General features: G+C 33.5%; 1 protein-coding gene across 5 annotated transcripts in view; it reads left to right on the top strand.

The window, feature by feature from the left end:
* NAALADL2 (N-acetylated alpha-linked acidic dipeptidase like 2) overlaps positions 1-25308 on the top strand; it is a 1288446-nt gene that overhangs the window by 52054 nt on the left and 1211084 nt on the right. For 2 of the 5 annotated variants that reach the window (XM_074405412.1, XM_074405413.1), the window contains exons 2-4: positions 12946-13008; positions 14481-14545; positions 14814-14888. The exons of 2 other annotated variants lie outside the window; for them this stretch is intronic. The gene's annotated coding sequence lies outside the window, so the exon portion shown is untranslated. The remainder of the gene's footprint in view (positions 1-12945; positions 13009-14480; positions 14546-14813; positions 14889-25308) is intronic. One more of the 5 variants, XM_074405414.1, reaches the window with a different exon arrangement.

Raw genomic sequence — 25308 nt, 5'->3', positions numbered from 1 at the left:
TGAGGGGGTTTAATACTGCAAGAAGTTCAGCATGAACGTATCACCAATGAGATCTAGACTGAATGTGTTTATTAATGCATTTATTCTTTGTAAGTGATAAAAATAATAACATAGCCAGCATCTTGATACATTTTCTGTCCTAGCCCCATAATTTACTTGTTCCATTACTTGCTTATCAGTAAAAATGTGTAATTACCTTTAAAGCTATTTATAAACACTTTATATTTATATTCTTAACTAGAGTCTTGTAGCATTTGCCCATCAATTATTTTTGCCAGAACATTTTGATATCTTGGAGGTATAGATGATATGCAAACAGGTAATACTTTTCAGAATCCTCTCTCTCTTGTTTTTTTTTTTTTTTTTTTTTTTTTTAGTTATACAGGGGTATCATTCTCATACATTTACCCTTATATTCATAATAAAATTTGTGTAGTACTGGAACTTGTGTCACTGGGGTCAGAGGAAGAGCTTTTTGTCTTCACGATATTGTAATATTACTACTTACTTTACACTTAGCTTAGAAGATTTTCCTTTCGAAAGCTTTCACAGCTGGGTACAGTGGCTCACACCTACAACCCCAGCACTTTGGGAGGCAAAGGTGTGATGATGGTTTGATCCCAGGAGTTTAAAACCAGCCTGGGCTACATAGCAAGAAATGATCTCTATTGAAAAAAAAAAAAAAATGAAACCTTTCATTCTCTTATCCTTTATATTACTTCTTGCCCCTGACTAGGTCTACTTCCTTGTTGGTCACATTATACCCAAACACACTTCTACATTTATCTATTATTGCAGTTGCCACACTTTTTGAAAATTATCTTCATAAATGTCTGTCTTCCCTAGTAGAGCATGACTTCTTGATGGTGGAGACTCAGTCTTATTTATTTTATCTTTTGAAGCTGGCACAGACTGTAACACTTAATAAATATCTTTTGAATGAATAAATGATAGTTCAATTTCTTGTTAATCGCTTGTGACAATTTTGAGTTAGAGGGTTTAAACTAAAATATGTGACAAGATATTTTTTAATTCTAATGTTTGTTAGTACTAGACTCTTTAATATAAAAAAAACTGAAGGATATGCCTGATAAATGGTATCTTTGGAATTAAAATTAACAAAATGTTTTCAGTACAAACATGGTTCAGGTTAAATAGTTAAATAGTTCAAGAGAAAATTACTGAATCCTAATATTTTAGAATGCTTATTTCTGTTTTTTTTTTTCCAATTTTTAACAGCTTAATGAGGTATAATTGATATATATGAAAGGGCATATATTTAAAGTATATAATTTTTGAAGTTTTGACATACGTTTCTACCTGTGATACCATCACCACAATCAATAGAGTAAATATGTACTTCACCCCCACGAGTTTTCTGATGCTGCTTTGTAATCCCTACCTTTTGCCCTTCCCCTGGTTTCCAGGCAACCACTGATTTGCTTTCTTTCATTATATATTAGTTTTCATTTCTGTGGTTTTATATAAATTAAATCATTTGGTCTATGCTCTTTATGGCTTCTTTAATCATAGTTTTGAGATTCCTGCATATCATTGTGTATTAATCTTTTATGTTTAAAAATATTTTTATGGACTAGTATTCCATTGTATAGATAAGCTTCGATTTGTTAATCTTTTTTCTTGTTAAAAAACATTTAAGATTTTCCAGTTTTTGTCTCCTATAAATAAAGCTGCTACGAACATTCATGTATAAGACTTTGTATAGACCTATGCTTTTATTTCTCTTGAGAAAATAAAGGGAATGGCTGGATTGCATAGTATATATGCGTATGTTTATCTTTTAAAGAAATATTAAACTATTTTCCAAAGTGGATGTACATTTATATTCCAGTCTGCAGTATATGAGAGTTCTACATTCTCCACATCTTGCTAATAATTCCTATGGTCTGTTTGTATTTAGCTATTCTAATATAAACTAATAACACATCCTATGGTCTATATTTAGCTATTCTCATAGAAGCATAGAGTAAAACCCTTTGTGATAATGCACATTTCCCTAATGATTAATGATGATGAACATGCTTGCATTTGCTTATTTGTTATCCATTTACAGTTGTCTACCCTTATGCTCATTTTCTTTTTCCATGGTTTTAGTAACCTGCAGTAACAAGAACTAGGGTGAGTCCAGTACAGTTAAGATATTTTGAGAGAGAGAATACATTTATAAAACTTTTGCTGAAGTATATTGTTACAATTAATCTTTTTTATGAGTTAGAATTGTTAATCTCTTACTGTGTCTAATTTATAAATTAAACTTTATTGTAGTTGTGTATGTATAGGAAAATATATATGTAGGCTTTGGTACTATTTGTAGTTTCAGGGATTCACTGAGGATCTTGGAACATATACTCCCTGGATAAGGGGAACTGTTGTATCTTTTTTGATGAAATGTCTGTTTAAATCTGTTATCAGATTTTCAACTGGGTTTTTGTTAAGTTTTGAACATTCTTTGTGTTGTTGAGATAGGAGGGTTCTTCCTACATTTTAGATACAAGTTATCAGATACATAATTTGCAAATGTATTCTCCTATCCTGTGACTTGTCTTTTCATTGTTTTAACAATGTCATTGAAACAGAAGTATTTAATTTTGGTGCAACTTAGTTTGTCGCCTGGTATTTTTTATAGAGTATGCCTTTATGGTGTTATACTAAGACATCTGTGCCTATCCCAGGCACACAAAACTTTTCTTGTATGTTTTATTCTAAAAGTCTTACAGTTTTAAGTTTAGGTCTGTGATCCATTTTGAATAATTTTTATGTATTAAAGGATGGGTTAACTTACCTTTTCTTTTTGTTTTCGTATGGATATTTAATCGTTTCAGCATCAGTTTTGAGAAGACTATCCATTTTCCATTAAATTGTCTCTTTTTTCTTGGTAAAGAAATCAGTTGTTCACATTTATGTGGGTGTCTCGTTGGAATCTGTTTTGTTTTATTGATCTAGTTGGCCATCTCTAAGCTGACACTGTACTTTCTTGACTACTCTAGCTTTATAATAAGTCTTTTAATCAGGTAAAGTTAGCCGTACTACAACTTTGTTCTTTTTCAGAGTTATTTCTGCTAGTCTAGGTTCTTTATATTTCTACATGAATTTTAGAATAAATCTTAAAATTTCTGTAAAAATCCTACTAGGTTTTGTTTGGGATATGTTGAATCTATACATCAATTTGAGGAGAATTGTTGTTTTAACACTATTGAGTCTTCTGGCCTGTCAAAAAGGTATGTCTCTCTGTTTACATATACCTTTTTTATTTCTCTTGGCAATGTTTTAGTTTATAAATTTTGTGCACCTTTTGTCAAATTTATCCCTAAATATTTCATAATTTTGATGTGATTTAAAATGACTTTTTTTCTAAAGTCGAATTTCTGATTATTTGTTGCTAGCATATAGAAATACAGTTTTATGTGTTATATGCGGATCTTGGATCCTACCACCTTACTAAAATCGTTTATTTGTAATAGCCATTTTTTTGTTAATTCTTTTGTATTCTGTGTAATAGATGATCATGTTCTATATGATCATTTATAAAGACAGTTTTAATTCTTCTTTCCCGATCTGAATCTTTTTCCCCTACTCCCACTCCCCAAACACACATGCACCTAATTCTCTGGCTAGAACTTCCAGTGTAATTTTTTATCAAAAAAATTGTAACGTCAAAAAAGTTGTAAAGTTGTAATGTCAAACAACTTTGTGTTCTTCCTGATCTTAGGAGGAAAACATTCTTTGACTGTTAAATATGATGTTAAATTGACATTTTTAAAAAATGCCTTGATCATGTTGAGGAAGTTTCCTTCTATTTGTATCCTCTGTTCCCAGTATACTGAGAATTTTTATTGTGAAAGGATACGGGATTTTGTGAATAATTTTCCTGCATGCATTGAAATGATCATTTTTTTTCTTTATCAGTCTGTTATGGTGAATTATATTGATTACTTTTTTTTTTTTTTTGAGACAGAGTTTCGCTCTTGTTACCCAGGCTGGAGTGCAATGGTGCGATCTCGGCTCACCGCAACCTCCGCCTCCTGGGTTCAGGCAATTCCCCTGCCTCAGCCTCCTGAGTAGCTGGGATTACAGGCACGTGCCACCATGCCCAGCTAATTTTTTGTATTTTTAGTAGAGACGGGGTTTCACCATGTTGACCAGGATGGTCTCGATCTCTCGACCTCGTGATCCACCCGCCTCGGCCTCCCAAAGTGCTGGGATTACAGGCGTGAGCCACCGCACCCGGCTATTGATTACTTTTTAAATGTTAAGCTAGTGCCTTGCATTCCTGGGATAAATGGATAAATTCGGCTTGGTCATTATTCTATTGGGTAATTTTTTTTTTTTTTTTTTTTTTTTTTTTTTTTTTTTTGAGATGAGGTCTCACTCAGGCTAGACTGCAGTGGCGCAGTCTCAGATCACTGCAGCCTCTGCTGCCCAGGTTCAAGTGATTCTTGAACCTCAGCCTTTTGAGTAGCTGGGACTACAGATGCCCGCTACCACGCCCGGCCTGTATTGGCTAAAATTTTATTTTGAATTTTTATATTTACTTACATAAGGCATAGAGGTCTCAATTTTTTTTTTTTTGCTTGTACTGTGGTCGTGGTAGTGTAATGCTGGCCACATAGAATGTTGGGAAATATTCCCTTCTCTTAGTTTTCTGGTAGATTTTTGAGACTTTGCTTTTTAAGTGTTTAGGAAAGTTTTCCAATGAAGCCATCTGGGTCTGGATTTTTATTTGTGGGAAGAGTTTTAATTACAAATTCAATTTCTTTAAGAGGTGTATGGCTACAAATGACTATTTATTCTTGAATGAGCTTTGGCAGTTGGTGTCTTTACCATTTCATCTATGTTGTCGAACGTATTGGCTTAATATTTTTCGTAATATTCTCTTAATATTGTAATAGCTGTAGCATTTGGAGTGATGCCTTATTCTGATTTCTCATACTGGTAATTTTTGTCTTTTTTCTTTCCATCATCTGGTTAGAAGTTTGTTGTTCTCCACCTAATTCAAATAATCAATTTTTGATATCATTGGATTTTCTCCTGTTTTCTGTATTTTGTTTCACTGATTTTTACTGTATGGTCTCATTTCTTTTGCTCAATTTGTTTATAATTTTCTGTCCTTTTCCTGTTTTTAACAGTAGTTTATTATACTTTTGAATTAAAGTTTGCTATGTAAGAGCTATTTTTTTATCATGTTGAGTTTATTTTTCTTGGGTTAGTTTTTTTTATTTTATAGGTTAAGAAGGAAAATAGAAGAGCTTAAGCAAAAGTTACTCTTTTCTCCCGTGGAAAAGAATAGAAGACTTTAATGCATGCTTAAAGACTAGTGTTTTCCCTTACCTTGTTTTCCCATGATACCCTGAAAGCAATCATCTGTTAAATTGAGCATACTGTCTGATTTCTAAAGTATACATTCTCTTAATTTCAGGTTAACCTTGCTTAAAAAGCATTGGTCTAAATGAATTATTATTTTTTGTTAGAAAATATAACAGTTATAGTTTATTTCAAATTTACATTTCTGTGATTTTCTTTCAACTGCACACATTTTTTTCTGCTATCCTGACTACCTGCATTACTTCTGCTTCTTGAAAGGCATCATACTCATTTAATAACTGTGTTGTGATGACCTTATAAATATTGATACAGCATTTTGATACACATTATTTATGGTCATTAAATTACCTCAAATCTTTTATTTCTTAAATTGTAATTTTTATTAGTTATTTTCATTTGAATATTTATTCATTATTCACATATATGCATATTATACTTCACTATTTTGAATAAGGGATCCTGTTAATAGGGGAGAGTAATAATTTTTCCCATTTCTCAGCAACGCTATACTTTTCTAACTGTTGTGTTTCCAAGACATGTGTAGCAAGCTTGATGTGAATACAAAATAATCTTATCTTTCATATTCTGATTTCAGAAAACTTTGACAATGTCAGAGGGATGGGGTGTTTAATTTGGAAATGAGGCAAATTGGAATGAGCTACTTGACTATGCTTAGATTTCTGGGAGTTGAAGATAAAAGTTGTAAGACATCAAGGGACATATAGAACATTAGACGGTGTCTGGCACCTCCCAGGTAGTATGGCTGAGGACTCTAATACAGAAAATGTCTGCCACGTTTCTGAATTTACGTAAGGCTTTCCAGTCGCTGCATAGAGTCCATGATATGTTTTTCCTAAGAAAGCCTAACCATAACTTAACCATTTATGTTTTTCATCTTCTTATGCCAGTCAGTAATAAAAACAACAAAAATTTTTAAAAAGGAGTTAAAATCAGCATTTGTCTTAAGGTACAGAAAATATTTATCTTTGGAAATCTGATTTGATGTACTTTACAGATAAAAATATAATTGTCCAAAGTCTGTTTTTTAGACAAGATTTATGGTTTTACAAAAATTCTTTAAAATACTGGTTTAATTTTTTTTGACTAATTAAAATAGCTGAGATTTGTGCTTATTTCACTTAATATTAGAAATACTGTTTTAAAAAGCATGCAATTTAGAATAAAGTAAATGATCTGAAGTTAGTAAACATTTCACTTGGTTGTCTTAGAACATAAGAACAACAATATAGACTTCCTTTAAAAATTTAATAATTTTACAAATACAGAAAGATTTCCAAATTTGGGTCAGAATTTTTCTTTTATTAAAATATATAGCCGGGCATGGTGACTCAAGCCTGTAATCCCAGCACTTTGGGAGGCCGAGGCAGGTGGATCACGAGGTCAAGAGATCGAGACCATCCTGGTCAACATGGTGAAACCCCGTCTCTACTAAAAATACAAAAATTAGCTGGGCATGGTGGCATGCGCCTGTAATCCCAGCTACTCAGGAGGCTGAGACAGGAGAATTGCCTGAACCCAGGAGGTGGAGGTTGCGGTGAGCCGAGATTGCACCATTGCACTCCAGCCTGGGTAATAAGAGCGAAACTCCATCTCAAAATAATAATAATAATAATAATAATAATAATAATAATAATGAACCCTCTTTCAAAGATTCTCCTAATATACAGATTAATAGAGAAAATGTGTGTATTTGATATTAGATGTTTTCCAGTTGTTTTTAAAAATCATTTAGACTAAAGGGCCCAGATTTACCTGGATGTAATGGTTAATTTCATTTTTGCATAGTCTAGAATTTTAGTTAAAACAAAATGTTACTATAAGCTTTTCTACAAAAGCACATAATCTGTTCAATTCTTGGGTTTTATAGGCACTCAAAGGAGAGTGCTGTGCTTAACTCTGCAGCTATTCTGTCAGTTTACATTTTTTGCCAGTAGTTGGACAAATAAAGATCAGGTAAAAGATTCATTTATATCTAAATTGTATTATGAAGTCATCATAATGTTCTATGGTAAAATAATATATAAATTTTTAGGGGAACAGGATATTTATTCTACAGTTAGAACCAATACCCCAAATGCAAATGTTTGGGGGAAGAATAGAAATTTAATTTCCTTATTAAGGAACATGGAAGGATACACTGGGGATATTAAATGGTTTTTCTAGGAAGTACTTGTTTCTAGTTTGGTAGTCAAACCAGGCATGGCTCTACATGCAGTTGGATGCTATTGGTAGAATCATGGTAAGTTAAGAGAATTAGAGACTGAAGTGGACATTTCTTAGTTTATGCAGAGTGGAGGTGACTGGTCTCTAGGCCTCCATCCTAATTATCTGTTTAAACATTGTCTTCTCTTCCAGAGAATCATTCGTGATTTTTAAAGGAGTTTTCTACCCTTTTCTAAATTTACATTTTACATTTATTTAGTGACTATTATATGCTGGTCAGGGATAAGTAGCATCCTGAAAGGAGATTCTCAAAGAATATGAGTATAGACACGTCACCAGACCTGACTACCGGCATTGGAACTGGTCTTACGAAAATAAAGAAGAAGGGAAATAGTTGCCACCTGCCTAAGATTAGCTCTTCGTCATTAGTACAAATTTATTTTCAAGCCATGTCACTAGACATCTCGTATAGAGAAGTGTTTTTGTTTTTTTATAGTCATTTTCTTTAACTCCAGCATACTAGCTCATAAAGGCATGAAGATGTCAAAAGGAGAAATCAGTCTAAACCATCTCCACTAATGGAAATGTTTCCAAGTACATAAATTGGTCACAACATCAGTTCTCTAAATAGGAGGCAGCACTTTTAAAAAACTTAAAATACAGGGTAGGTCATTACTGTTATCTTAACAGTCTGGTTATGTATCTTCAGCTGATAAGTTGTCTCAAATAGAGATTCATTTTGTAACCTAATATTATGGAGTGAGGGGAAAATCCCATTGTAAAAATTCTTCACTACTATCTCTGTAATCTCTACTTCACTGAGTTTCATCCAAGTGCAAAAATGAAAAATTATAACCTGCCAAGCATCAGTGGCAGAGTGAAATGAAAAAATTGTGAGTTAATAATAGCGATGCCTCAAAAAAATTTCCTGACCAATTTAATATTGCTTCATCCAAGGTCACTTCTCAGAGCTGATTATTTGAGTAATTTGCAGATGAGACCATTCTACCTTGGTCATGGTTAGTGAAGATCAAGAAAATGCTAAAGAAGGTTTAAGATTCAAGGTTATCTATCTTTCTCAAATAAGACGCAAACCACAGTTTCATTTTATTTTCTTAAGGCCTAGCTGAGAAATAATTTTCAATGAAATGAAACTTAAAGCCTGTGCTATCTTTTATTGGAGCTATAAAGTCATAGTCATCATAACATAAAGCATGAGGGGTAAGGGTAGAGGAAGGACACTGTTTAGCAGGTCCTTAAGTAGCATTTCATGTGGGAAAGAAATCCTCAAGGTATTTTTCTAGTATTTTATTCTGACACCTTAAAAATATCATCGTAGATTGTGTTTTATGTCAATTTTATTTTGATTATGATGACCAACAATAGCTCATTTTTTAACTTATACAAAACTTCCATATTTCCTTTCTCTTGCCCAGTTCAAAATTTGAACTCACAAATAGTTCACAAAAAGATTTTTTATTACACTTAAATAGTTTAGATAATATAGACAAATATAAAGATTAAAATAAAGCTTTTCCTAATTTTACCACTCTTGGATCACTTGTATTGATCTTTTAGTGCATACATTCCAGACCCATGAGTGTATCTCTGCTTATGCAAGCGTGTGTGTGTGTGTGTGTGTGTGTGTGTGTGTGTGTGTATATACGTACGTGTGTTTAAAGAAGAGAGGAAGATGAGATTATCATTGAGATGAGTTGGAAGATAGATTTTTTTCAATACGTTTACACTGAAAATATATTTTATCTAGCAACTTACTGTGTACATCTTTCTATGTCAATAATTATTGGCATGTATATATATTTTATTAATACACATTAATATATATTAATGTATACATAAATAATTATATATATTTATATATGCAATATGTATACACACCAATAATTATTATATATATTATATATATAATAAATATATATAATATATATATATATATTTTTTTTAGACAAGGTCTCATTCTGTCACCCAAGCTGGAGTGCAGTGGTATGATCTTGGCTCACTGCAACTTCTGCCTCCCAGGTTCAAGTGATTCTCCTGTGTCAGCCTCCCGAGTAGCTGGGATCACAGGCATCTACCACCATACCCAGCTAATTTTTGCATTTTTAGTAGAGATGGGGTTGAATCACATTGGCCAGGCTGGTCTCAAACTCCTTACTTTGAGTAATCCACCTGCCACAGCCTCCTAAAGTGCTGGGATTACAGGCATGAGCCACTACCTCTGGCCTGTGTCTTCATTTTTAACAGCTTGAGCAATATAAAAATGCTGTCTGTGGCATCTGTTATTGATAAACATTTAGAATTCCTAGTTTTTCACCATATAAACAATTTGACATGTTCTAAAAATATCTATTATAGAATAAATTTTAAAATAAAAAATGATAAAAATTTAGACATTTGATATTTATTACAAAATACTTTCTAGAAAGATGTAAGTTTACACTTCTGTCAGCAGTATTTGAAAATCATGCTCTTACAAGTGACTAGGTGTGAAATTTGGTATCTCAGCATTGTTTTATTTATTGACATTGAATACATTTTGAAATATTTAGTGGCCATTGCACTTCTTATTGTGAATATCTTTTTCTTATTTCTTTTATTAGTACAGGCCTGTTTCTCTTATTTCTGTGTAGTAACTCTTTGTATCTATTAAGGATATTAGTAATTTATCTCATTTATATTTTAGCCTTTTGCCCTAAATTGTCAATTTTAATTTTATTTTTATTTCCTCTCAGCATCTGTTTATCTTGTCCTTATTTCTGTTTTCTGGCCATGGAGCCATGCTTACAAAAGCTTTTCCTGTGTAAAATTATAAGATGAATTATATAAATTTTTATTCAACTACTTTTTGAAGTTTGATGCTTATGAAATCTGTAAGGAATGTTTTCTTATATATGATTTAAGGCAAAAGTGTACTGTTTTACTTCCAATGACTAGTACCCTTAGTGAATAGCATAGCCTTCCTTATTGATTTTAAATGCTTCAGTTATAATAGATGTTTTTAAACTATGTTCTGAGCAAGTTTAGCTATTCCATGATGTGCCTTCAGCGGATATTGTTCAAGAGCTAGAAACTAAATGAATGGGGTTTTCTTCTTACCTTCCTTCCATCTCCAGTGAAATATCTATGACTTTTTTCTCACTAATTATTTTACACATTTCAATACAGTTTCTTCTTCTTTTTGTAATCACCTTTGTTGAACTACAATACGTATACATGCATTAATAGGTATATAGCCACCACTACATTCAAGTGGAGAATATTTCCTTCTCCATAACAATCTTTCTCAGTGCCTTTGCAGTCAGCGCTCCTCGTCTCCTGCTGACCTCTGGCAACTACTGATCTGCTTTCTGCACAACAATTTAGATTTTACATAAAAAGGCTACAGCAGATAGTCTTTTATGTCTGGCTTTTTTTCACTCAGCATAATGCTTGTGAGATTCATCTACATTGCTCATGTTCAAGTAGTTTCTTCCTTTTTGTTGCTGAGTAGTAATCAGTTTTATGGCTATACCACAACTTGTTTATCCACATGTGGACATTTGGGTGTCATGAATTTAGCTGAGTTTTTGTCCTTTATGAATAAAGCTGTTATGAACATTCTCATACAGGCCCATGCATGGATATAAGTTTTTATTTTCAGAGGGAAAATTAAAAAGAAGTGAGATTGATGAGTTGAAGTAACTGTATGTTTGCTTGTGTAACTTTATTAAAAAAACTGCCAAATTGTTTTCTTGAATGTCTAAACCATTTTGTATTTCTACTAGCAATGTATGAGAATTTTAGCTGTTTTACATGCTTGTTAACACTTAGTATGGCCAGTTTTTTAAATTTTAGCCATTGGGTATATAGTGATTTTAATTTTCATTTCCTTAATGACTAATGTCCTTTGTATTTCCACATAAATTACAAGAACAATATACCAACTTCTACAAAAAAAAAAAAGCCTGCTGAAATTTTAATTTTGATTTTGTTGGTCAATAGAACAATTTGGGGAGAATTGACCTTATAACAATATTGTGTATTTCATAAACTGAAAGACTCAGTTGTTGCTTTTTCACTTATTTATGTCATTTTTGACTTGTGTCAGCAAAGTTTTGTTACTTGCAGGGCACAAGACTAGCATATATTTAAAACAATTATTCAAAAACTTCATATTTTGGTGCCATTTGAAGTGGCACTTAAAATATTTTAATTTCTGGCTGGGAGTAGGGGCTCACGCTTGTAATCCTAACACTTTGGGAGGCTGAGGTAGGTGGATGTCTTTGAGCTCAGTAGTTTGACACCAGCCTGAGTAACAAGGCAAACCTGTCTCCAAAAATATATGTAATAACAATTAATTTCTAGTTTTTATTGTTAGTATACATAAATGTCACTTTTAATATTTCTCTGTAGACTTTGTATCCTGTAAACCTGGTAAACTCATTTATTAGTTCCAGTAACTTTGTGTGGCTTCCTCAGTGTTTTCTTCATGGACAATTATGGACAAATTATTTTCCTGAAAAAATATATTTTCCTTTCTTTTCAAACTGTATCCCTTTTTTTCCTGCCTTCTTTTACTGGCTTAGATGTCCAGTAAAATACATATTTAATATATAAGTGGCAATAGCAGACATCCTTTTTTGTTTCTTATCTTAGAAAGCATTCAGTACTTTGGGTATTTCACCATATAAAGAAGGATGTTAACTGTAGGCTTTTCAATGATGCTATGTTAGTCTTCTCAGGCTACTGTAAAAGAATATCACTGACTGAGTGGGTTAAATAATTGAAATTTATTTTCTCGTAAGGAGAGAGAGTGCTGGCGCACGCGAGTGCACGCTGTGTCTCTTCCTTTCTTTATAAGGACACTAATCCTATCAAATTAGGGCCCCACCCTTGCTACCTTGGCCTCCCCAGATTGATCTGTGTCTCCTCAACTCAGTGAGACAGCAAAGCTCTTCTTTCTCTGCTACCTCTTAGAGACTTCATGGGGATTCATTTTCTTGTCTTTCTTCTCTCAGAGTCATAGTTCAGTGCTCATGTTCATTGCCTGGAAACTGTTTTTATATAGTTATCTTGGTTTTCTTAATAAGATGGGCACATAAGCCTGGTATATGTTACTTCACCTTTATTGAAGTGGAAACCTACAGTTTCTTTTGAACAAAGATAACCAGTGCCAGCAAATAAACTTGAATTTTGATGATATGCTGATATTGTATATATCTCCATCTGGATAATTCATTCTAAGTATTTACTTCTCTTATTGATTTATTTTTCACCAATACCATACCAATGTAATTATTCTATCTATTTTTAATGAATATCAACGTTTAAATTACAGTTTTATAATTATACCACTGGCATCTTTTAAATTTCATGTAAATTTCAAATATCACTTACACTGTGACTGTTTGTTTCCAGATACCGGTAAGATCCACTGGAGCCTCAAATTATTTCTTTGGAATTACAAACTTTTTTGCAGAGGTGAGGTGAAAGAGTAATTTTGTATCGTTAATATTGTTGCTTTCTGTGAGCTCTTGCTTTAACTGAATAAATTCAGTTTAGAGATCTTGTCATCTATGCTTCTTGAAGGTTTTTCCTTTGTGTTGTCCCAGATTTGAAATTAATCTTTATTTACAAAATCTACCCGCGAAAGACACATAAAATTGCACTTTATTAAATATATAGATTTGGAGGGACAGCACTTCAGTGTAGTACTAACAAAGAATTTCACATGAAATGTGAGACATCGCTGTTTTTGAAAGTCCTTTTGTTACTCTAACACCAGATTTTAACTTGGCCACTTCCTTCAGCCTCATGTCCTGCCTTTGTTTAATTCGATTTTGTTGATGTATTTTTGTTCTTTCTTTCCCTTGTCAGTCCTCTTCTCTGTACCCACCTATCCTTACATTTTTGATCACTTATGATGCAAAGCAGATTAGCTATCCTTGTGAATGTACTGGAACCTAACATAGCAGGCATTTTGATCCTACTTTCACCCCAAGTGAATTATCAATGATATTTTTTCTCAATTGATTCCCTCTGTAAGAATGATTATGTTCCTCACTGTTAAGATAATGAATTTTCCACCACACTACCTTTGTAAAAATGATGCTCCGTATTTTGCCTTTTCATTTTATATTTTAATTTTTTTTAATTGTGAATGCATATTGTTCCTAGCTTTAATGGCTGTGGTAGCACTTCACATGCCGCTGCCTTAAACGTCGTCTGGGGCAAGAGCAGCAACAAAGTGTCTATGTATATGCTTCATAGGAAAAAATGATTATATAAAGAGCCATATGAAAAGCATCTATAATAGAAATCCAGTTAGTATATAAAATTTAAAATTCCCAATTCAAGACATAAAACATGAAATGCTTATATTCAGTTATGCCCATGAATCTAATCAAGGATTATGTATATTTTTATTTGTTTTACTATCAAAAGAGTTGACTAATTACTAAACAGTTATTAAGTAGTCTTTTCTATAGGGAAATGAAAATATTTGCACACATGAATAGATGAAGTTATATATTGTCAATCCTGCTTCACATTTGGGCTCTTTTTTTTCTTAAGGGTATGTTTGCTTTTGTGTTACTGTTTCTTGTTTCTTGAAAATTTTATAAATGTTTTTATATTTTTCTTTGATTTAATATATTATGTTTTATTATCAACCTCTGGAGAGTGTAACTAAAGACAATTTGGAAAATAATAGCACTGCTTTTTACTCAGTAAAACTTTCACCATTGATTTGTGCTCTCCCAAGAATTATATGTATGTCACCATTAGTAAATTACTACACTGGGTACATGAGGCTAGTCAAAAGAAATGATGGCTTGCTACCTACTTTCAAGTGTGCTGATAGCTAGCTGAAGTCATAGAATAGTCACCTGTGAAATTATTTATAAAAAATGTTTACAAATGAGTTCAAATTTAATACTCTAAATATATTTCAGAAATGAAACAAAGATTCTGAGAGAGCAATCATAGTGAAGCAATATTATCAGGAAGGAATCATGAGGTGAGTTTGGAGCAAGTTCTAAAGGAGACAAAAATAGTATTTCAGAAAAAGGCGTTCAGGTGGGAAGAATGCATGTATATAGGAGGGTATGAACTCAGCATAAACACAAGATAGCCCTTTTCTATTGGGCTCATAATTACTATTCTCTTAAGACTTGTAACTGTTAAGCCCATAAGTTTGGAATTAACAAAATCTTACTTTAAATTCTATTTTGCCATACACTGGCTTATATGGCCTTGAACAATCTTCATTTCTTCTTTTTTTAAAGTGGGGCAAAATTCCCTTCCTTGAAGATAAAATGAAATGGTGTCTTGAAAGTCTTTAACATGGAGCTGAGCAAATAGTAAGTGCTGGTTAATTACATTATAGCTTTCAGTATGTGTTTTCATTATAAACTACTTAGCATATTTTACAGTAAAAACTTAGTTTTTACTCTTGCTATAAACAGAGGCTATAAACCTCTGAAGGGAAGCTTTTTATATATCAGGTACTCTATTAATACATATTTATAGATTGTGATCAATTTTTACAGAACAAATATTTGGCCAAACCAGAGAAACTTTTTGGAAAAGTAATTGGTTGAAATCAGAGAACTGACAATTGGAAAAAACCCTTAAAGGCTGAGTAGAGTTTAGATAATATATAATTGGACTGAATCATGGAATTAGGTTTGGCAACATTCTTGACAACAGGGATTCAAGGTTATCTCAGGCCAGTTTGGAAATTTTTTCAATACAGTGCTTAGAAAAAGGAAAGAACCCATTAGATGAATGATAATAGTTGTCTTAGATAACAATAGACATTAAGCATAGGCAAAAGGGAAAATGAATGAAAGAAGTTGCAGAGCAGGAGGAAAGCGAAAGCAGTAACAAAATATGAATAGAGAAAAAATGGAAGCTTGACCCAAGTGCTTTGCTTCTTTGGCTACCAGAATGCCATAAAATATGTATTATCGATTTTCATACCGTTGTACCACTACACTGGCAAGCAAAAACTTGTTTTATGTTTCATGGTCTTCATACTGCCTCCCTTTGTTTTCTCTTAGTGGAGTTGTAAATGTTGCGTTCCCAGAGCAAGCACTTCTAAAATATTAATAGCACTTTTTTTTTTCTCATTGCATCTTTTCAGTATTCTGATAGCAATTTTATTTGTTAATGACATGAGTCATTATATCTTTAAAATTGTCTCTGTTCAGATGTCAGTTATGCATCTATTTCTCTGACCCACTGCTGTATAAATGAAAGGAAATAATATCTACTTAATGAGAACTTCCTTTTATTCCTCCTGCCTTTGGGGAGTAATGTGTTTACCCCTTTGATGTCTGTACACACAGTAACTCACTTTCTATTTGTAGACATTCCAGTTCTTCCTGGTAATTCTACTTTACTAACCTAGAGTTGGGTTTGGAAGAGGTCACAGGGCCTTTAGAAATTGACTGGACTTGGCAATTTATTTCTTACAGTTGCCCTAGGAAAATCACCTCATTTAATATATATCTTGGTATTCATTTGGATAGATTTGAAAGGCTTTCTATGAAATTATTTATTTAACAAGGATGATAAAAACTGATCTGCATACTCCTGTCTAATAAAAGTGGTTCATTTTTATATACTTTTGCTTAAAATCATAAATTAGTTGTGGAACAACTCTCTGATACACAGTACTATTTCTAGTAAATTTTTATTTTTCACTTGAAAGAAAATCATGAATGACATGTTTTTATGCAAAATGGTAAAAAAATTTTAGTAAAAAAATTTATACAAGTCAGTCCTGTAAAGTGTTGTTATATACACAAAGAATAGTGATTTCTTTTCAAAATTTGAAAAAATAGAGAATTTTGAAAAAACAAATGAATTTCAAAGTTCAATATTTGACAGTATTTATTGTAATTTAAAATTATTCTTTAGGTTTTTAAAACATTTTAAAATGTAGTATTAGCTAGGAATCAATTTTGAAAAGCTCCTTTGATATAATTACTTTTAATATTAATTTAAAAATGAATAACAGTATTCATATAATAAAACGTATGCTTACACTGTAGGTTGTGATGTGAAGATTTTTTATATTTTATTTACTATAAGAGAAAACTAACAAAGTTTTATATTCTGAGTAAGATTTATATTTATAGGGTTTTGGGGGGTTGTTGCTATTTGCATTTCATATACCTATCATTAAATGTTACAGAAATGACTGCTGGTCTGTGCCACTGGAACATTCTTTTGCGAAAATAAAGCATTATGTATTTTCACCTTTAATTGGAGTGCTTTCAAAACAATTATCTTGGCAGTTCCTTTTCATATCCTTGGAATTATGCTTGCTAATTAGATTTAATTGAAAATAGTGTTGGTACAAATATTAGAACACTTTTCTGGTAAGGTTATCTAAAATGACAAGTGTTTATTTTGATATTATGTTCTTTCTCTTAATCACTTTTAAAATAATTTTATCTGAAGAAAATCTAGAGGAGGTAGTTAGCTAATGAATAGCTGATTCTGTATTTGGTTTATTTTGAGAAGTTTTAAATCCAAGTTGAACTTTTAAAATGTACTTTTTCATTTTTGGAGAGAAGAGATTTGAGTTGTTAGAAGACCAAAGTGATACCAAGTGATAAGTGGTACCAAGTTACATAAAGGCCTGTGATTATTCCTTCATTGATGATACAGGGGATTTATTCTGTTAACTTTCTCATGTTCTTGTACATGTTTCTTTCAGAAATCTCTAGTATATTGTGTTTCTGTCACTCATTGACTTCCTCCTGAAAGCAGAATATCATTATAAAATGTCATTTTAAATGGCAGAATGTCATTTTTATAAACTAAGTAAAATATTTACATATTCTTTTATACACAAGTCCCAATCTCAAATGCCTGTAGAGGCAATGTAGGTGAAATAGACGATTGAAGTGTAGAAATGATGGTATCTATGCTGATAAGAAAGTAAAAAGTCGTGCAGACTTGAGATAACTGGAGTGTATATGCTGTGTTTAAGAGGAGTAATCATTAATCAGCTGTAGTCAATTATTACTAGGTGGGAATGATGGCTCAGGGTACAAGATCTTCCAATTATCTAGAGAAGCTACAAACCTGGAAGTATGTGCCTGAGTGTATGTAATTCCCTGATTTTTAAATTTTGGCAAATAATTTTTTTAAAAACACTGTCTGGAGCAACATTGGCCATCAGCTACATACAAGCAAATTGCTTTAGGATCTCTCATTTAATGATGTAATACTTTCTGTCTTTAATACTTTCTATCCAGTAACGGGAGGATTAGGGATAGTTTTTATGCAAAATAATTTTAAATAGGTTTTTGATTCCCAACTTTTTAAACTCATCTTTTCTCTGATTAACGCCACTGCTTCCTAACTGATCTCTTTATTTGTAGTGTTTCCAAGTCCATTATCACATTTCAGATAGAGGAATGATTTCACTATAAAGTAAATCACAGCCTTGCTTCATATCTTTCAAAGATTCTTCATTAACCTCAGAATAAAATTTAATCACCTTAACGTGACCTGTAAGACCCTTGTTATCTGGCCCTAGGTTACACATCTAACTACTTCTCTGCCGTTCCTCTTCATATTCCATGCTGTAGCAGATTGAATTCCTTCAATAGTTAGTTTTTCACTTGTTTATGGACCTTTATAAATGTGGTCTTTCAGCCCAAGGCTCTTTTCCTGCCCATTCAACTTGATGTGTGAAAGAGAAGATAGATAAACCATTGAAAAGTTTAGATATATTCCAATTGTATTGAGCATATGGTTATCTCAGTTGCCCTTTCAAAGACCATAGCCTGGCCAACTTTTTGAGAAAGCAGAAGAAGTTGCACTCACATGATAAGTTCTTTGTATTCTGCATTTTTTTTAAAGGCAAAGGTGCGATGATTTGAATTATTCAGAGTAGAAAAACCTCTGATGACATTATATTTATTTATTTGTTTATTTTCTCTTATGATTTATTATGATTATTATTATACTTATCATGTAGATTTGTTACATAGGTATACGTGCCATGGTGGTTTGCTGCACCCATCAACCCATCATCTACATTAGGTATTTCTCTTAATTCTATCCCTCCTCTGCCCCCCCTCAACCCCTGACAGGCCTGGTGTGTGATATTCCCCTCCATATGTCCATATGTTCTCATTATTCAACTCCCTCTTATGAGAGAGAACATGTGGTGTTTGGTTTTCTGTTCCTTTGTAAGTTTGCTGAGAATGATGGTTTCCAGCTTCATTCAGTTCCTGCAAACGACATGAACTCATCTATTTTATGGATGCATAGTGTTCCATGATGTATATGTGCTACAATTTCTTTATCCAGTCTATCACTGATGGACATTTAGGTTGGTTCCAAGTCTTTGCTATTGTGAATAGTGCTGCAGTAAACATACGTGTGCATGTGTCTTTCTAGGGTAATGATTTATAATCCTTTGAGTATATACCTAGTAATGGTATTGCTGGGTCAAATGGCATTTCTGGTTCTAGATCCTTGAGGAATAGCCATATTGTCTTCCACAATCGCTGAACTAATTTACAGTCCCACCAACAGTGTGGAAGTGTTCCTATTTCTCCACATCCTCTCTAGCGTCTGTTGTCTCCAGATTTTTTAATGATCACCATTCTAACTGGTATGAGGTTGTATCTCAATGTGGTTTTGATTTGCATTTCTCTAATAATCAGTGATGATGAGCATTTTTTCATATGTTTGTTGGTCTCATATATGTCCTTTGAAAAGTGTCTGTTCATATCCTTCTCCCACTTTTGGATGGGTTTGTTTGTTTTTTTTTCTTGTAAATCTGTTTTAATTCTTTGTAGATTCTGAATAGTAGCCCTTTGTCAGATGGATAGATTGCAAAAACTTTTTCCCCATTCTGTTGGTTGCCAGTTCATTCTAATGATTGTTTCTTTTGCTGTACAGAACCTCTGGAGTTTAATTAGGTCCCATTTCTCTATTTTGGCTTTTGTTGCCAATGCTTTTGGTGTTTTAGTCATGAAGTCCTTGCCTATGCCTATGTCCTGAATGGTTTTGCCTAGGTTTTTGTCTAGGGTTTTTATCGTGTTAGGTCTTACGTTTAAGTCTTTAATCCATCTGGAATTAATTTTAGTGTAAGGTGTCAGGAAGGGGTCCTGTTTCAGTTTTCTGTATATTGCTAGCCAGTTTTCCCATTTATTAAACAGGGAATTCTTTCCCCATTGCTTGTTTTTGTCAGATTTGTCAAAGATCAGATGTTTGTAGATGTGTGGCGTGGCCTCCAAGGCCTCTGTTCTGTTCCACTGATCTATACATCTGTTTTGGTACCAGTACCATGCCTCTTTGATTACTGTAGCTTTATAGTATAATTTGAAATAAGGTAACATGATGCCTCTGGCTTTGTTCTTTTTGCTTAGGATTGTCTTGGCTATGTGGGCTCTTTTGGTCCCATATGAAGGTGGTTTTTTCCAGTTCTATGAAGAAGATCATTGGCAGCTTGATGGGGATACTGTTGAATCTGTAAATTACTTTGGGCATTATGGCCATTTTCATGATATTGATTCTTCCTAACCATGAGCATGGAATGTTTCTCCATGTGTTTGTGTCCTCTCTTATTTCCTTGGGCAGTGGCTTGTAGTTCTCCTTGAAGAGATCCTTTACATCCTTTGTTAGCTGTGTTCCTAGGTATTTTATTCTCTTTGTATAAGTTGTGAATGGGAGTTTGCTCATGATTTGGCTCTCTGTTAGTCTGTTATTGGTGTATAGAAATGCTTGTAATTTTCACACATTGATTTTATATCCTGAGACTTTGCTGAAGTTGCTTATCAGTTTGAGAAGATTTAGGACTGAGATGATAGGGTCCTCTAAATATACAATCATGTCATCTGCAAATAGAGACAATTTGACTTCCTCTTTTCCTGATTGAATACCCCTTTTTTTTTCCTTGCCTAATTGCTCTGGCTAGAACTTCCAATACTCTATTGAATAGGAGTGATGAGAGAGGGCATCCTTGTCTAGTGCCAGATTTCAAAGGGAATGCTTCCAGTTTTTGCCAATTCAGTATTATATTGGCTGTAGGTTTGTCATAAATATCTTTTATTATTTTGAGATAGAGAGATAAGAGAGAGTTCTGCAACCCCTTGTGCTTCCTGGGTGTGAGGCGATGCCCCATTCTGCTTCGGGTTGCCCTCGTGGGCTGTACCCACTGTCTATCCAGTCCCAATGAGAGGAGCTGTGTACTTCAGTTGGAAATGCAGCAATCACCTGCCTTCTGTGTTGATCTCATTGGGTACTGCAGGCTGTAGCTGTTCCTATTTGGCAATCTTGCCCATGATTTTCTTCATGAAGATTTTTTATAATATCTCTGAGTTAACAAAATATCCCTCTGTATTTATTTATTTCTCTTTCTCTGTCTCCATCACCTACCACCTGGAAGAAAAACAGAGTCAACAAATAAAAGATGTAATGAGAGTTTTATTAGAAACAATAATAATGGTTCAAATCAGCATTTGGTAAGTTGTACTCAATATACAGATTTTATATTCTTAAGCCTGGTATAACATTATCAAATGAAATATGTTTCTCAGAGGTCTTTGAAATACAAGGTAATTTTAAAGCTTCAATATTAAGATTAATATTAGCCCTCAGCAAAGTTTTTGAAGTAAATGAATGGGTTTTTTTTAATACTTCCATTTTTTCATTTATTACCCTTCTCTTACCTTCCTGTTTTCAATATCTCTTTCAAAATACCTTGTACTAATGAGAATTAAAAGCAGAAATCATATGATTATCTCAATAGATGCAGAAAAAGCATTAAATGAAATCCAACATCTTTTCATGATAAAAACCTTCAACAAACTATGCATCAAAGGAACATACCTCAAAATAAGAAAAACCATCTATGACACACCCACAGCCAACACCATGCTGAATGGGAAACAGTTGAAAGCATTTAACATTTAAGCTGAGAACCAATGAAGAACACAATGACACTTTCAGTAGACACTCACACAGATTAACCAAGGAGGTGAAAGATCTGTACAAGAAGAACTACAAAACACTGATGAAAGGAATTGTGGTTAACATAAACACGTGAAAAAACATCCCATGCTCACAGATTGAAAGAATCAATATTGTTAAAGTGACGATACTGCCTAAAGTAATCTGCAAATTCAGTGCAATTCCTGTCAAATTACCAATGTCATTTTTTTACAGAATTAGAAAAAAACAATCCTAATCAAGAAAGAGCTCGAATAACCAAAGCAATCCTAAGCAAAAATAACAAAGCTGGAGACATCACATTACCTGACTTCAAACTATACTACAAGGCTATAGTAACTAAGAGAACATAGTACTGGTACAAAAACTGAATCAGATCAATGGAACAGAATGGAGAACTCAGAAATAAAGCCATATGCCTACAACCAACTGATCTTTGATACAGTTGAGAAAAATAAACAATAAAGGAAAGACCTATTCAAGCAAGAAATCACCTATTCAATAAATGGTGCCGAGAGAATAGGCTAGCCATATGCAGAAAAATAAAATGGAACCCCTGTCTCTCACTTTATACAAAAATTAAGGTGGGTTAAATACTTAAATGTAAAACCTGATACTATAAAAATTACAGAAGAAAACCCAGGAAAAACTCTTCTGAATGTTGGCCTAGGCAAAGTGTTTATGTCTAAATCATCAAAAGCAAATGTAATAAAAAAAAAAAAGACAAATAGGATTTAATTAAACTAAAATGCTCCTGCACAGCAAAAAGAAATAACCAACATATGTGAAAGACAACTTATAGAAACATTTTTTTTTCTTTTGTATGATGATTTCCTCTGAGTAGATACCCAGTAGTGGGATTGGTGAATTAAATAATTCCATTTTTAGTTCTTTGAGACATCTCCATACTGTTTTGCTCAGAAGTGGTACTAATTTACATTCTCAGCAACAGTATTTATGTTCCTGTTTTGCTGCATACTTGCCAACACCTGTTGTTTTCAATTTTTTTTTTTTTTTTTTTTTTGAGACAGCATTTCACTTATGTTACCTAGGCTGGAGTGCAATGGTGTGATCTCGGCTCACCACAGCCTCTGCCACCCAGGTTAAAATGATTCTCCTGCCTCAGCCTCCCGTGGAGTTGGGTTACAGGCATGAGTCACCACACCCAGATAATTTTGTATTTTTAGTAGAGATGGAGTTTCTCCATGTTGGTTGGGCTGGTCTCGAACTACTGACCTCAGGTGATCGGCCTGCCTCAGCCTCCCAAAGTACTGGGATTACCACTGTGAGCCACTGAGCCCGGCTGATTTTTTAATAATAGCCATTCTAAAATAGTGTCAGATGATATCTTACTGTGATTTTAATTAGTATTTTTTTGATGATTATGATGTTATTTCTTCATAGGTTGTTTGGCTGCTTGGATGTCTTCTTTTGCAAAATGTCTGTTTATGTCCTTTGTCCACTTTGTAATGGGGTTGTTTGTGTTTTTCTTGTTGAGCTGAGTTCCTTGTAGATTCTGGGTATTAGTCCTATGTCAGAGGCATAATTTGATAATAACTTCTCACATTCTATAAGTTGTCTTTCTCAGTCACGGCTTTAGCCTCATTGGCGTTGGGAACCTAGACCACCAGCTTTCAAATTCTAGCTCTGCTACTTACTAGCTATGTGACACTGGGCATTCTTTACAGCCTCTTTGTGGCCCGGTTTTCTCATCATTGTATAATGAGGGTAAAAATAATACCTACATTATAAAGGATTGCTTTTTATAGTAAATAGTTAAATGAATGTATAGTACTTGACATATTGCCTGGCATATAATATATATTGACCATTATTATCAAAGATTATTAGAGAAGTCTTAGTACATTAATTTAAAAAAATAGCCAGCTGGCTTAATAATTCAATTTTATAACACAAAACCACTTTTTCCTCCTCAACCTCCAGACCTGTGGTGGGAGGGGCTTCTGCAATGGTCTCTGACATGCCCTGGAGACATTTTCCCCATTGTCTTCATGATTAACATTTGGCTCCTCATTACTTATGCAAATTTGTGCAGCCAGCTTGAGTTTCTTCTCAGATATTGGGATTTTCTTTTCTATCACATTGCCATGCTACAAATTTTCCAAACTTTTGTGGTGTTCCCTTTTAAAACAGAATGCCTTTAACAGCACCCAAGTCACCTCTTAAATGCTTTGCTGCTTAGAAATTTCTTCCACTGGATACCCTAAATCATCTCTCTCAAGTTCAAAGTTCCACACATCTCTAAGGCAGGGGCAAAATACACCAGTCTCCTTGCTGAAATGGAACAAGAGTCAACTTAGCTCCAGTTCCCAACAAGTTCCTCATCTCCATCTGAGACCGCCTCATCCTAGATTTCATTGTCTGTATCATTATCAGCATTTTGGTCAAAGCCATTCAAGTCTTTAGTGAGTTCCAAACTTTCCCACATGTTCCTGTCTTCTTCTGAGCCCTCCAAACTGTTCCATCCTCCTGCCTGTTCCCCATTCCAAAGTCACTTCCACATTTTCAGGTATCTTTTTAGCAGCGCCCCACTCTACGGGTACAAATTTACTGTATTAGTACATTTTCATGCTGCTTATAAAGACATACTCAAGACTGGGCAATTTACAAAATAAAAAGGTTTATCAGACTTACAGTTCCACATGGCTGGGGGAGGCCTCACAATCACAGCAGAAGGTGAAAGGCAGCAGCAGATAAGAGAGGTTGTGCAGGGAAACTCCCATTTTAAAAATCATCAGATATCATGAGACTTACTGTCATGAGAACAGCATGGGAAAGACTTGTCCCCCAGATTCAATTACCTCCCACTGGGTCCCTCCCACAACAATTCAAGATTAGATTGGGTGGGACATAGCCAAACCATATCTCTGGGTGGTAGAGGAGACTCCATCTCAAAACAAAACAAAAGAAAAAACGTACAAACATAGAAAGTAGGAAGTGTGACTTAAAACATTGAATGGAACAATAATTCATCTATTGTATAATTATATTATTTTGTGAAACTGAATAAATTTGTTGAAACAATTTATTGAGGTAAAGCACACTGACATACAATTCATATGAATTCTGAAGAAGACAAAAATACAGTATTAAAAAAGCATTAGGGCAAATACCCAAGCTATAATGAACATCATCTAGCCCACATTAGTGTAATTAAAAGGAAGCCTAGTTATTGATACTGACATTTTCATTTATTTGCCACTGTGTTTCTATGCATGGTATGTATTTCTCAGTATTTATTTCTTAATCAATTTTTATCATATTTTCTTTCAAATTTGCTCATTTTTAGCCACTTTAGTCATTATGTCCATGGCTCTGCATTTTATTTTTCTATTCTTTTGGTTCTGTCTTAGCTAGGAGTCAAAAACTGAGATCAGCACTCAAGTGGAGCACTCATCAGTGCAAGAGTAATAGTGGGGTTACAGTCTAACTCATGTAATCTTGTGAAGAGGCATTGTGCGTCATCTTTATCATCAGCAAATAAAATCCACATAAAGGCCACCTCTCCAAAGTCTGCTCCCTCTTTTTAAAAGCAAATTTGAATAAACATTGGGGGTGGAATTTGTCAGGAGCAAAGTTCACTGAGAGTAAGTCTTTGTGAGGATTTTAGAACTTTCTGTAGTTCATTTATAGATAAGTATAGTTTACTTGCTCTGGGGAAATGATGTTTATTATTTAAATATTAGAAATGAAAGGAGAAACCCCAAAGTAAGATGGCTTGTTTGCTTTTTGGTAAACTCAATCGTGTTTTATAACCTTTGAAACATAGATTTT

The sequence above is a fragment of the Saimiri boliviensis genome, chromosome 9 (genome assembly GCF_048565385.1).
Source record: "Saimiri boliviensis isolate mSaiBol1 chromosome 9, mSaiBol1.pri, whole genome shotgun sequence".
Classification (NCBI taxonomy): Eukaryota; Metazoa; Chordata; class Mammalia; order Primates; family Cebidae; genus Saimiri; species Saimiri boliviensis.
Note: the sequence above shows the minus strand (reverse complement) of the source record. Positions and strands in the feature narration are given on the sequence as shown.